The sequence below is a fragment of the Molothrus ater genome, chromosome 19 (assembly GCF_012460135.2).
Source record: "Molothrus ater isolate BHLD 08-10-18 breed brown headed cowbird chromosome 19, BPBGC_Mater_1.1, whole genome shotgun sequence".
NCBI classification, from domain to species: Eukaryota; Metazoa; Chordata; class Aves; order Passeriformes; family Icteridae; genus Molothrus; species Molothrus ater.
Window position 1 is genome coordinate 2,162,787 of NC_050496.2, and position 15,292 is coordinate 2,178,078.

The window sequence follows — 15,292 nt, forward strand, 5'->3', positions numbered from 1 at the left end:
AAAATGCTTTCCAAATGATGCTCCAGGATTATAATCTGCATGTAGGCCTCCTACTAGTAAACCTGATAAAAATGCAAAATTAGCCATCTAACTAACCAAACAAGGAATCCAGTGGAGATCTTTCAAAATAAGTAGGAAAAAATGATGTATGAGTAGAGGCTGCAGTGGTGAGATTTGTCTACCCTGGGATGAAATTAAAAAGTGGTTATCTTATTGTTATCTTTAACAAAAAGAAGATGTTTATATCATAGAAAGAGGCAGACTTCTCAGATGTGAAGAGTCAAAGGCTGAGGGATAAAAACCACAGGTTTCAGCCACAGAAATTTTGATTAGGCAATAAATAGGGGAAAAATTACCATCAGGGTCATCAGACATTAAACTGGGATGCAAAGGCACTAAGAAATATCTGTTCTTTGACATAATAAAAACTTTTTGGAAAACGCTGTGGGAACCTGCTTCCAATATTGGCCCTGGTTGCACAGGAAGGTGAACCAAAGAATTACTCAAGATTCTTCCCAAATCACACTTTCTATTACGCTCTTAGGGTCTATCAATCAAGTGTGTGACAAGGAAAAATATAGACTCATTTGGGCAAAATATCTGCTCCTCCACAGCGTTCTCTGCGGACAAACCCCTCCATAAAGTGCAGCCATGTCTTCGGACGCTGAGATGGCCATCTTTGGGGAGGCAGCTCCTTACCTCCGAAAGTCAGAGAAGGAGAGAATTGAGGCCCAGAACAAACCTTTTGATGCCAAGACATCTGTCTTCGTGGTACATGCAAAGGAATCCTTTGTGAAAGGGACAATCACGGGCAGGGAATCAGGCAAAGTCACTGTCAAGACTGAAGGGGGAGAGGTGAGTCAAAAACAAGGCCGAAGGAAAACATTATCTGAACACTGAGCTTTTCAGAGACACATGTGGATCTTTTGTTTCCTTGACAGACCCTGACTGTGAAAGAAGATCAAATCTTCTCGATGAACCCTCCCAAGTATGACAAAATCGAGGACATGGCCATGATGACCCACCTGCACGAACCCGCTGTGCTGTATAACCTCAAAGAGCGTTACGCAGCCTGGATGATCTACGTAAGTGGCAGCAGCAGCTTCCTCTGGGCAGCCTCAGCAGCTGCTGGGCCAGCCTCAGGGGAAGCCAAGGTGCTGTGTCCCTTCCTTGCAGACCTACTCGGGTCTCTTCTGCGTCACCGTCAACCCCTACAAGTGGCTGCCGGTGTACAACCCCGAGGTGGTGTTGGCCTACCGAGGCAAGAAGCGCCAGGAGGCCCCTCCACACATCTTCTCCATCTCTGACAACGCCTATCAGTTCATGCTGACTGGTGAGTGGCTCTGTCTAGTCTTTAGGGACATTGGATCATTAAATTCTCTTAAGAGATTCTCTGTCTTAGCAAAATGAAGAGACTTTTTCAAAGTTTTCTTGGATCAGACATACACATCTGTTGGAGTTTACTATCTTCATAGAATTGTTTCTACTGTTTTAAATGAATGATATCTTTGCACTCAGTGATGTGCTTTGGAGGTTTGCTTCTTTAAGTGAAGCTGACATCAGGCAAAACATTAGACCTTACCTGATTATGTTTCATTCTTTCTCTGTTGTTGATTGAGTTTTGAGCACTGTGTTTCTGCCTTGTTCACAGATCGTGAGAACCAGTCCATCCTGATCACGTAGGTACCCCCCTGCGCGGGTCCCTGCAGGGCTGCCCGGTGCCAGGGCACCTCCTGCCTGACCACGCACCCTCTGCTTCTCTCTTGGCTTTGGCAGCGGAGAATCCGGGGCCGGGAAGACTGTGAACACAAAGCGTGTCATTCAGTACTTTGCAACAATTGCAGCCAGTGGAGAGAAGAAGAAGGAGGAGAAGTCATCAGGCAAAATGCAGGTGAGTCAGGAAGGACAGACTGAATGCTAGGCCTGTCATTGCCCTGTCAACCAAACACAGTCACTGAATAATGATGTCCCTGCAGGGAACGCTTGAGGATCAAATCATCAGCGCCAACCCACTGCTGGAGGCCTTTGGAAACGCCAAGACCGTGAGGAACGACAACTCCTCGCGCTTTGTGAGTTCTTGCTTTGCATAAGATCTCCCCCCTGATGGCAACAAACTAGATGCCTGAGCAGTTCTTCATGCAAAGGAGATGTCAGCAGAACACATCCAGGCTGACCTGCTGCTGCTTCTGCTTAACAGGGCAAATTCATCAGAATCCACTTTGGTGCCACAGGCAAACTGGCTTCTGCTGACATTGAAACTTGTAAGAGATTCTCCTGGAAGGCTCCCATCCCTTCCCAAATTCCCATCTCCATGTACATTCCCACAAGTGTCTAACTCTTTCTACCTCCTTGGGCAGATCTGCTGGAGAAGTCCAGAGTCACTTTCCAGCTCAAGGCGGAAAGGAGCTACCACATCTTTTATCAGATCATGTCCAACAAGAAGCCAGAGCTAATTGGTATGAAGTATTATGAATTGTTTGATAAAATCTGAATGTGCTAAATATTTATCTTCATTCTCACACCCAGATACATCCTATTCCTCTTTACAGACATGCTCCTCATCACCACCAACCCATATGACTACCAGTTTGTGAGTCAAGGCGAGGTCACTGTCGCCAGCATTAACGACCAGGAGGAGCTGATGGCTACGGATGTAAGTGTCGCAGAGCATATTGGTGTGGTGAAATTTCCTTGTAATGGCCTGGAGATTTATTTGAGTGATTCTGTTGCCAGAGTGCCATTGACATCTGGGCTTCACTGCTGATGAGAGAACAGCCATCTACAAGCTGACAGGGGCTGTCATGCACTATGGGAACCTGAAGTTCAAGCAGAAACAACGAGAGGAGCAGGCAGAGCCTGATGGCACCGAAGGTATTGAAGCCTTGTAGAACTCCTAATAACAGATATGGATAGGTGGAAGTTGGCAATCATGTATTTTCCTTCTGTTTACTATCACAAATGCATAAATCTCAGCTTCTAGACTATTCATGTTTCTAAACTTCCCTTCAAGATATCACAAAATTTCAGTGCTGAGACCAACGGCTACATCTTAGAGGATAGCCACTTTCAATTATCAATTCTCCCCTGTTTCTTCCTCCCTCTCTCTTTGTGTTCAGTTGCTGACAAGGCTGCCTACCTGATGGGTCTGAACTCAGCAGACCTGCTCAAGGCCCTCTGCTACCCCCGAGTCAAGGTGGGGAATGAATACGTGACCAAGGGCCAAACTGTGCAGCAGGTAACAACAACCACTTGGTGACTGGGAACCTCTGACTTGATTTACTCTCTCCCTTTGGGCACTATTTTCCTTCTGCTCTGTTCTCCTTTGGTTTAGGTATACAATTCAGTGGGTGCCCTGGCAAAGGCTGTCTATGAGAAGATGTTCCTGTGGATGGTTGTTCGCATCAACGAACAGCTGGACACGAAGCAGCCCAGGCAGTACTTCATTGGTGTCCTGGACATTGCTGGCTTTGAGATCTTTGATGTAAGGATTTCAGGTTTGAGGGCTGCTCTTGAAGGGAAAGATTGTTATATCAGAGGACTTGAGAGTCATATTCCTCTGAAGGTTTAACATGCTAGTCATTTGTGATTTTATGTAGGAAAAAACCCAGTCATTTTCTTTTCTAGCAGAAAACAAAGTCCTCAAAAGCTCCATCAGTACAAGAACAGAGTCATGTTGTTTGTGCATAAGCAGCAAATAGAATTTTTTACATTGTAATATTACAACTGTTTGGGCTTAATGTTAAGGATTAAATAACCCAAAATAATTCCAATAAATTTATAAAAGGGCTTCTGGAGCAGAGCTAGGAGATGCATTGGCAAATATATAATGAGTTAAAGATGTTCAAAATGTTTAAAGAACAAAGAAAGGAATAGTTATTTGTTTAATCAGAGATATCAAGGGCTTTCAATTTGGAGACAAGAGCAAGCACTCATCTTGTTTGCTGAATAAAAAAGTGCCAAAGTGTTTTATTAATCTTAGGATATTCAATAAAAAATCTGCTCCAAAAAAATTCCCTCATTTTCATTAAGTAGGTATTTCTTTCTGGAGCTGCATATAGGTTCTTCTGTTATGCTGTGGTCCTCATAATACAGTTATGATTTATCTGGAGAGATTTATACAGGCTGGAGAATGATGAAGAATTTTGCACATTGATGAGGGTTGGTTCTTGTGGATTTTTCCTCTGAGCAGTTCAACAGCCTGGAGCAGCTGTGCATCAACTTCACCAATGAGAAACTGCAACAGTTCTTCAACCACCACATGTTCGTGCTGGAGCAGGAGGAGTACAAGAAGGAGGGCATTGAATGGACATTCATTGACTTTGGCATGGACCTGGCTGCCTGCATTGAGCTCATTGAGAAGGTATTTCTGTAATTCACAGTGTGAGGAATTTTCAGAAATGCAGTCATTTTATGTATTTTTAAATGCAGCTTGAAATGGTAAATATGATACTGCAGATACATCAGTTTGTATTATTTTAGATTTGTTGAACAGAACAATCCCTGAGAGCAGTAATATTGTCCCACTCAGGAAGTTATTTCATCTCTGAGTCTTTCTACCTTTTCACCTTATCTTCCCTCCTTCCTTGCGATTTCTCCCAGCCCATGGGCATTTTCTCCATCCTGGAAGAGGAGTGCATGTTTCCCAAGGCAACTGACACCTCTTTCAAGAACAAGCTCTATGACCAGCACCTGGGCAAGTCCAACAATTTCCAGAAGCCCAAGCCAGGCAAAGGCAAGGTTGAGGCCCACTTCTCCCTGGTGCACTATGCTGGCACAGTGGACTACAACATCAATGGGTGGCTGGAGAAGAACAAGGACCCTCTGAATGAAACTGTCATTGGGCTGTACCAGAAATCTTCTGTGAAGACCCTGGCTTTACTCTTTGCCTCTGCTGGAGGAGAGGCAGGTCAGTTCTCTGCAATTCATCTCTTTGATGCATGGTGGTTGGTCCCCAAAGCAACAGATGTCTCATTATCTTTACTTTATCAGAGGCTAGTGGTGGTGGTGGTGGTGGCAAGAAGGGAGGCAAGAAGAAAGGTTCTTCTTTCCAGACCGTCTCAGCTCTTTTCCGGGTACGTAAACACCTTTTCTTTTCATATATGCAGAGAATTATTCTGTATGTTTAGCTGGCTCAGACAAACAAAAAAAAAGCAAAAAAACCCCCAACAATCAACCAACCAACCAACCAACCAACCAACCAACCAACCAACAAAAAATATTATAACTTTAACTTGTCTTTAGACTGCTATTGGAAAAAAAATCTTATGGAATGAAAAATAGCACTGTAAAAACCTAAACTTACACTTAATATAAACATAAAATTGTGTCATAAAACATGTGTACTTTTTAGCCTTCATTAGGTTGAAGGTAAGTTTTTTTGTCCTACAAGGTGAGGTTTAATGCTGGGAATCAGAAGGAACTGAGCAATTGATTCAGGCATGCTCAGCTGACAACTTTCAGCCCAGTGTATCTCCATTGATCAATCTTTCATGTTAAATTCAAGGAATGCAACAGGTTATTTTTCCATGTTTCTTGTAAACCCACACTAAATCATGATCCCACAGGAGAATCTGAACAAGCTGATGACCAATCTGCGGAGCACTCACCCCCACTTTGTGCGCTGCATCATCCCCAATGAGACTAAAACACCTGGTAAGAACCCCAAGCTGAAAGATCCCTGCTCTGATACATCCATTCCCCTCTGCACTGCAATCTGTGCCCCTCATTTGTGCTCTGCATTGCCAGGTGCCATGGAGCACGAGCTGGTGCTGCACCAGCTGCGCTGTAACGGCGTGCTGGAAGGGATCAGGATCTGCAGGAAAGGGTTCCCCAGCAGAGTCCTCTATGCTGACTTCAAACAGAGGTAAGAGCTATGAAATGAAGAGATAAGTCAGCTGTCCTCACCAATTGCTCTCCATCACACAGCTGAGCTTTGCCAGGGTCTTTAAGTATGGAGAGATGAAATTCCAACTTCCTCAGCCTGGTTCTGCTGCAAACACAGCTCTTGCTTTCAGTGAAGAGAACTTTCTTATGACTGGACATTGTCTTCCTCCTGTTTCCTCCAATTCCACAGATACAAGGTGCTTAATGCCAGTGCCATCCCTGAGGGACAGTTCATCGATAGCAAGAAGGCTTCTGAGAAGCTTCTTAGTTCAATCGATGTGGATCACACCCAGTACAAATTTGGACACACCAAGGTACAAACCCCCCCATTCACTGCCTGCCTGGGCTTTGCTCTGCCTGACAGTGATGAGCTGCAACGTTCCCTCTCTCAAGGTGTTCTTCAAAGCTGGGCTGATAGGGCTCCTGGAGGAGATGAGGGATGAGAAGCTGGCACAGCTCATCACCCGCACCCAGGCCATGTGCAGGGGCTACCTGGCGAGGGTGGAGTACCAGAGAAGGGTAGAGCGCAGGTACACCTTCCTCTTCTTCAGTTAAAGAGTCATTTTGCTCATGGAAAAGTGTTGACACTTGTCAGACTGAGAATATTCATTGTACATTTTAATTATGCCTCAGGGAGTCCATCTTCTGTATTCAGTTCAACATTCGCTCATTCATGAATGTCAAACACTGGTCATGGATGAAGCTGTTCTTCAAGATCAAGCCCTTGCTGAAGAGTGCAGAGTCTGAGAAGGAAATGGCCAACATGAAGCAAGAATTTGAGAAAACCAAGGAAGAGCTTGTGAAATCTGAGGCAAAGCGGAAGGAGATTGAAGAGAAAATGGCATCTCTAATGAAGGAGAAAAATGACCTGCAGCTCCAAGTGCAATCTGTAAGTATCGTTAGTGTGTTTGTTCAAGGTATCCTCACAGCACATAACTCTCATGTTACACATTGTCTGAGAAAATATTTTGCTATGAATATTGCAAGGTAGAAATCAGACCACTGAATTTCACCATTATAATAGGAGGTTCTAGCTTGGGAATGATTTTGAAGCATGTATGCACATTGGTGTGTTTCTCCAGGCTCACAATATAACATCCAGTGTAGTCACTGGAGGTTGAGAAATTAGTTAGCAGCGTCTGTGGAGCAATTCATTTGACAACTTTCTCTGGTTTCAGTCAGTTGCCCAAAGACCTCTATGCCATTTTTTATGATATGTGTTATGTCACTTGTCTTTCTGTGACCACTTTTCCAGGAGGACACAAAAACCCTCTTCATTCTTTCCCAACCCTATGTGTACCTACTAAGTCCATTGGGAGATCAAGGGATTGGTCAATATTTAAACATTACCTTCTGTATTTAGATGTTTGCTATACAGATTCAAAATAAACTCAGGTTCAAATTGAAACCTCTGATTGCACCTAGACTATATATCAACTTATCTTACTCAAAGAAAATTATTTCAAAGTCAGTCTTGCCAAGAAAAGCTTATGAAAACATAAAGAAAAAAAATCTCTCCACATTTATATTCAATACTTAACTTTGACAGAAAGTAATCTAAACTCTTGAAAATAAAAGTACTACTGGATATTTTCATCTTATGCATAAGAAAAATAGGAGGGAATAAGTGATGAGAGCAAAAAAAATGAGACAGAATAAAAACCTACTCTGATTTAAAAGAGTCTGTGAAAAAAAAAAACTTTCTAGAAAAAAACAAAAAAGAATAATTCCATGTTTCTTTTCCTCAGTGAGAAATACCATTTCTCTATTCACCTTTTGCAAACAGTTGTGATTATTAAACAAATGAATGTTTCTCTACTAGGAAGCAGATGCTTTGGCTGATGCAGAGGAAAGGTGTGACCAGCTCATCAAAAACAAAATCCAGCTGGAAGCCAAAATTAAGGAAGTGACTGAAAGGGCAGAGGAGGAAGAGGAAATTAATGCTGAGCTGACAGCCAAGAAGAGGAAGCTGGAGGATGAATGTTCAGAGCTGAAGAAAGATATTGATGACCTTGAGCTAACACTGGCCAAGGTGGAGAAGGAAAAACATGCCACTGAAAACAAGGTATGAGGTAGAACCTGTCACTCACACTCCAGAAAAGAGCCCTGTGCTATTACTGGACTTCTATAGCTGCTTCCTTTATTTATATTTGGTCCCTTCTTCTCAAAGGTGAAAAACCTGACTGAGGAGATGGCAGCTCTGGACGAGACCATTGCCAAGCTGACAAAAGAGAAGAAAGCCCTCCAAGAGGCCCATCAGCAGACCCTGGATGACCTGCAGGCAGAGGAAGACAAAGTCAATACTCTGACCAAGGCCAAGATCAAGCTGGAACAGCAAGTGGATGATGTAAGCACACAGACATAGAGCAGGAACAGGGCAGGTATGGAGTCCAACGTGGCTGGCAGAGGGCTGATGGTCTTGTTGTGTTTAGCTGGAAGGGTCCCTGGAGCAAGAGAAGAAACTGCGCATGGACCTGGAGAGAGCGAAGAGGAAACTGGAAGGAGACCTGAAGCTGGCCCAGGACAGCATCATGGACTTGGAGAATGATAAGCAGCAGCTGGATGAGAAACTGAAGAAGTAAGTGTGGCTCTGGGGCACCTGAGTGCTGGGCTGCAGCACTTGTCTTGTTTCTTGGAGCTCTAACATGGTTCACTTGTCCCAAAGGAAAGATTTTGAAATCAGCCAGATCCAGAGTAAAACCGAGGATGAACAAGCCCTGGGCATGCAACTTCAGAAGAAGATCAAGGAGCTGCAGGCAAGTCTCTGTTCCTTGCCCTGCCTTGCTCAGCTCAGCTCAGGCAGGAGGAGGGCACAGCTGTGAAGGGTCCCTGCTGTTCTGCAGGCCCGCATTGAGGAGCTGGAGGAGGAAATTGAGGCAGAGCGAACCTCTCGCGCTAAAGCAGAGAAGCATCGCGCTGACCTGTCCAGGGAGCTGGAGGAGATCAGCGAGCGCCTGGAAGAAGCAGGAGGGGCCACAGCAGCTCAGATTGATATGAACAAGAAGCGTGAGGCAGAGTTCCAGAAGATGCGCCGTGACCTGGAAGAGGCCACGCTGCAGCACGAAGCCACGGCTGCCGCCCTGCGCAAGAAGCACGCGGACAGCACAGCTGAGCTGGGCGAGCAGATCGACAACCTGCAACGCGTGAAGCAGAAGCTGGAGAAGGAGAAGAGTGAGCTGAAGATGGAGATTGATGACTTGGCCAGCAACATGGAGTCTGTCTCCAAAGCCAAGGTACACAATTATAGGTTCATTGACCCAGTAGAATACAAGACAATCCTTCCTCCTTGCCTTCTTTAATGCATGGATGGTTAACTCATCCCTTTCCACCTGCATAAACACAGGCTAACCTGGAGAAGATGTGCCGCACTCTGGAAGATCAGCTGAGTGAGATTAAGTCCAAGGAAGAAGAGCATCAGCGCATGATCAATGACCTCAATGCTCAAAGAGCTCGTCTGCAGACAGAGTCAGGTGAGACACCCTCATCTACATGTGCAGGTCAATAATGTTGCAGGGTTATTAATTATATATTAATATATTAATATATTAATTATATAATTTCAGCATGGACTAAAAATTATCTGGTTTTCGATCTCCAAATGTTTTTAGCATCAACATGAATGGCCTTAAAACTGTTGTGTATCTGCAAATTTTCTCAGGTGAATATTCACGTCAGGTGGAAGAGAAAGATGCTTTGGTTTCTCAGCTGTCAAGAGGCAAACAGGCTTTCACCCAGCAGATTGAGGAACTCAAGAGGCATCTGGAGGAAGAGATAAAGGTGATTCCTTCTCTCAGAGGTGCTTCAAACACTTATGTGACTACTGTACTATATGACGAGACAGGGAAAAAAATCTCATGTAATTTGGTGCAAGGCATCTCATGCAAACTTTTACCTCCAGTTTATCCATTATTCCATTTATTCAGTCCCAACTTCTTTCCTCATTGATTGCATGGTTGTCTGTGTGCATAGAGGCATGATCCATAGTGTCCCATTACTATTCAGTCAGATTTCCTGGGGTCTTTATGCTCCATGACCCACTACCCTTGTTGCTGCAGGCCAAGAGTTCCCTGGCCCACGCCCTGCAGTCCGCTCGCCACGACTGTGACTTGCTCCGGGAACAATATGAGGAGGAGCAGGAGGCCAAGGGGGAGCTGCAGCGAGCCCTGTCCAAGGCCAACAGTGAAGTGGCCCAGTGGAGAACCAAATACGAGACGGACGCGATTCAGCGCACAGAGGAGCTTGAGGAGGCCAAGTACGTGGGGGAAGTGAGGAAGACTAGCAGAGATTAAGACCAGAAATGCCTGGAGACCACTGTGACATTATTGGGAAGACATCAGTGTTCTGCTTGGGGTTGGGGCAAAAGGAGAATAGCAAATAAATTCTATACTGCATGTGGTGTGGAGAAAAAATCACAGGCAAACCTGTAGAAGACAGGGACTGGCAGAGAGACAGGGAAAAGCTCATCAACCACATGCCCCAACTTTCCCTTTTCTCTTAAACCATGAGCTATGTTTAACACAGGAAGAAGCTGGCCCAGCGCCTACAGGATGCAGAGGAGCATGTTGAGTGTGTCAATGCCAAATGTGCCTCCCTGGAAAAGACAAAGCAGAGGCTGCAGAATGAAGTGGAGGACCTGATGATTGAAGTGGAGAGATCCAATGCTGCCTGTGCTGCTCTGGATAAGAAGCAGAAGGGCTTTGACAAGGTCTTTTGGCCTCCAGCACCAGCACTCCTGGTCAGAGCAGGGCCCTGTGATGGCCACAGCCCTACTCACCCCCCATTTCTCTTCAGATCCTGGCAGAATGGAAGCAGAAGTATGAGGAAACGCAGGCTGAGCTGGAGGCCTCGCAGAAGGAGTCGCGCTCTCTGAGCACGGAGCTGTTCAAGATGAAGAATGCCTATGAGGAGTCCTTGGACCACCTGGAAAAAATGAAGAGGGAGAACAAGAACTTGCAGCGTAAGTCCCTGGCCCTCTGCTCCTCCCTGGCCTTTCTCACAAGCTTGTCTGCCTGCCACACTTAACAGCTCTGGGCCTGCTGGGATAAGATCTTGCCTGGCACCTTGATGCACCAGAGCCTTTCTCCATTCAGCTCTCTGCCTGACCATGGCGCTTTTCTCCCTTCCTTTCAGAGGAGATTTCTGACCTCACGGAGCAGATTGCGGAGGGAGGAAAGGCGATTCATGAGCTGGAGAAAATCAAGAAGCAGATTGAGCAGGAGAAATCTGAACTTCAAGCCTCCCTTGAGGAAGCTGAGGTAAAGCCTTCTGTCGTTACCTGATTTGTTGCAACACAGCTCGGCAACTTCAGGTAACATTTAAATAATTCTATGCTCTGAGAATAGAGCAGAGGCATAGGAAGCAGCTTTTCTTCACACCAGTAAAATCTTTGAAAACCACAGGTATTCTTTTTTCTTTTTCTTTCAATCACAGACCTGTGGTTATAAATTATTCTTTGCAATAACAATTCATGTAAAATTGTTGATGTTGCTATTTTTTATAGTTAACTGGATTTTATACTTTTTTGAGGCCTCCCTGGAACATGAAGAGGGGAAGATCCTGCGCCTGCAGCTTGAGCTCAACCAAGTGAAGGCTGAGATTGACAGGAAGATAGCAGAGAAAGATGAGGAGATTGACCAGATGAAGAGAAACCACCTGCGTGTCGTGGAGTCCTTGCAGAGCAGCTTGGATGCTGAGATCAGGAGCAGGAATGAAGCCCTGAGGCTGAAGAAGAAGATGGAGGGAGACCTGAATGAAATGGAGATCCAGCTGAGCCATGCCAATCGCTTGGCTGCAGAGGCACAGAAGAACCTGAGGAACACCCAGGCTGTGCTCAAGGTATGGCATTACAGACCAGGTGCTCATGGGTTCCTTCCACAGCTGCAAATATTTCTCTTCTACTGTTCTATCTTTTCCATATTAATATGGAAATGCAAAAAAAGTAAATAGGAAGGATATGCCTCCCAATCTCTCTTTTCTCTCTTTCCAGGACACCCAGATACACTTGGATGATGCTCTCAGGACACAGGATGACCTGAAGGAGCAGGTGGCCATGGTGGAGCGCAGAGCAAACCTGCTGCAGGCTGAAGTTGAGGAGCTCCGGGCAGCCCTGGAGCAGACGGAGCGGTCGAGGAAATTGGCTGAGCAGGAGCTTCTGGATGCAAGTGAGAGAGTTCAGCTCCTCCACACTCAGGTACATTCTAGAATTGAAGACATATAACACCTACAATATTTAGAGAATAAATTTAACAATAGGTCTGTTTTCCTTTTTTAATTGAAATACAACAGATAGTCTTTGGCAGTCTACCATTGCCATTTATCAGTTATTTGTATTCTTCATAAGAAACTGTAACAAAACCATAATTAAAAACAGGTAATTTGATTTTTCTAAGAATAGTGTCAAGCACCTGGAAAAAAAAAATGCTTTTTCCCATTGCACAGAACACCAGCCTGATCAATACCAAGAAGAAGCTGGAAACCGACATTGCCCAGATCCAGGGTGAAATGGAGGATACCATCCAGGAAGCCCGCAATGCTGAGGAGAAGGCCAAGAAGGCCATCACAGATGTGAGTTGGGTGCTCCTGGCATTGCTGATGGTGAATGTAGTCTCCCCAAAATATCTCCAGTCCCAAAATGGCTTTGACCTTTTGCTCTGATCAGGCGGCCATGATGGCAGAAGAGCTGAAGAAGGAGCAGGACACCAGTGCCCACCTGGAGAGGATGAAGAAGAACCTGGACCAGACAGTGAAGGACCTGCAGCACCGTCTGGAAGAGGCTGAGCAGCTGGCACTGAAGGGAGGGAAGAAGCAGATCCAGAAGCTGGAGGCCAGGGTGTGTAGGGCTGGGGCTGTGCCTGAGTGAGCGTGTCCCTCCTTGGAGAGACATTGCCAGGGCAGCTGCAGGGCTGGGCTTGTCCTTGCAGGTGCGGGAGCTGGAAGGGGAGGTTGATGCTGAGCAGAAGCGCAGCGCTGAAGCCGTGAAGGGTGTGCGCAAGTACGAGCGCAGGGTGAAGGAACTCACCTACCAGGTAAGGCAGGAGCTCTCCTTGGGCTGATGCACCCTTATTCCACGAATCAAAAGAGATTCTCATGGATGGGAAGGATAAATGCTATATTGTGGTGTGCAGAAAGCAATAATTCACTCTTTCCACTTTGCCAACACTCTAGTCTGAGGAAGACAGGAAGAATATTCTCAGGCTGCAGGATCTGGTGGACAAGCTGCAAATGAAAGTGAAATCCTACAAGAGACAAGCTGAGGAAGCTGTGAGTATTGCTCAGGGAAATAAAAAGCATTTCTTCCTCTGAGTGTCACACAGGTGTCCAGGAGAGGAATGTCAGAAGTTTTGAAAATGTCAAAAATCATCTGCTGAGGAGGGGAACTGTGTCATCGAGATATATTCCCCAGCACATGAACACTAAACAAGTGGGAGAATAAGTACAGAAATGACAAATTGAAATTATGAAATTGCTCCTCACATGGAGCAAGGACACCAGGATACCGTCCTGGTGAAGCTTGTCCCAGTAGGGTCCTGTGAAGGGGAGGATGAGGAGCTCTGTGTGAGGCTGATGTGTGAGCAGCGGCGGGAGGGTGATGGAGATTTGCAGCCCCACAAGGCTGACTTGCAGCAGGAGTGAAAGCCCTGCTCTGTGTTCCTGAGCCCGGATTTCCTCTGCTCTCACAGGAGGAGCTGTCCAATGTCAACCTGTCCAAGTTCCGCAAGATCCAGCACGAGCTGGAGGAGGCCGAGGAGCGGGCTGACATTGCAGAGTCACAGGTCAACAAGCTCCGAGTGAAGAGCCGCGAGTTTCACAGCAAGAAAATAGCAGAGGAAGAGTGAGAATTGCAGGAGGCAGCAAAGTGACCTGAGGGCTGCACAAAATGTGAGCCCTTTGTCACTTCTTTCTGCAACAAGGCTTTATATATTAGTCAATGTCTAAAGACAAAGACCGTAGATTCCTTTGCATGAAAAGCAGTAGCTACATTTTAGTTCTGCAGTTATTTGGGTGTTGACTGTGTTCTAACAATTAATATTCAGGAGTAAACTCCTGAGTTTTCTGGAGTAAGATTCAGAAACTCCAGTACTCCAACTACAGTAAGAGTAATTGGCATGAAAGCAAACAAAAATTTTTAATCTTTACTACAGTGTTTCCTAGAAATGGAATTGTGATTTAAAGTTAGAATAAATAAATATTAAATAAATAATGCTTTTTAGGATGAGAAATTTTAAGCCTGTGTTTTACAAATTTATAAGCATACATATCAAAAAGAAACTGCTTTTATTTTTTAACACTGGAATTGAGAGCAACTCTGTTAACAGGACACCATAAAGAAATCTCCAAGTCTTGCACCATGAGAATACAGAGAAGCTCTTAACATGGTGTTTCCACTCTGCCAAACAGTGCTTCCTTTCTTCCTTTTGCAGCAGTGCATGAGCTGTGTTGTATAAGGAACCTGAAAACTGGATGGGAAAAAGTAGCTGCTAGACCCTGGTTTTTGTTTATTCATCCCACATGGGGTAACACTGCTGAATATAATGCATGAGCAGGACAAAAATGGGGAAAAGCTGACCAGGAGGAGGAGCAAGGCAGCAAGGATGTTTCCCATTCCCAGCCATTCTCATTCAGTGCCCAGTGCGGGCTGAGCAGGTGGTGAGTCTGGAGAGCACAGGTACCTCCAACCCTGAAGCAAAGAGATCAGTGCCCACTGGGACATCACACTGCCAGTGAGATTGGAGCTTCCTTTGTCTGGAATAGGTGTTTAGAGGCAACCTGCACAGCAAGAGGCAGCTTAACACACCATTCACCAGACCCTGGCACATCAGGAAGCTGCCGAGGGAAGATTCTACAAGCAGATGTGGGGAACGGTAAATGAGACTTGGCTTTGACTACAGGGACACTTACAGGTCTCTCAAGGTCCCTGCTATCTCTACACCTCTCCATTTACAGGGAGTACTCCAAAGAGTACTCCAAAGAGCTGTGAAATGGCTGGGGAAGGGAGCTGGAGGTATTGCTCAGCCTTTTGCACTGACCACAGCAGTCAGTGTGTTTGCAGCAACAGCGTTCAGAACTGGGAAGTCCTCCTCCTCCCAAACACACTGAGGTTTACACCCATAGAATCCTTCCATGTTGCAACCAAATAAGGAAGTAGTTGGCTAGGCAGCAGCTAAATATATTTCAGGAAAAGATGATGCCCTGGCTTGACTCTTATGTCACTGTAAGTGATGCTCTTCAGAGACATCATCTCTATGTGCGAAGCTGTGAAAACTTCATCAGTGCCAGCGATATCTGGGCAACAAGGAAAAGAAACCTTGGGTACCTTTATAGACCTGCTGACAGAGTAGTAAATACCACAACAGCTTTGGGGACTATATTTCAATGCCAAAGCTCCCTGTTCCCTTTGGACAATATTACA

The 15,292-nt window shown here is 45.4% G+C and overlaps 1 pseudogene; it reads left to right on the forward strand.

Moving 5' to 3' along the window:
• The first annotated feature begins 651 nt into the window (after positions 1-651).
• On the forward strand, positions 652-13,718 carry LOC118693615 (myosin-1B-like; annotated as a pseudogene).
• Positions 13,719-15,292: the final 1,574 nt, after the last annotated feature.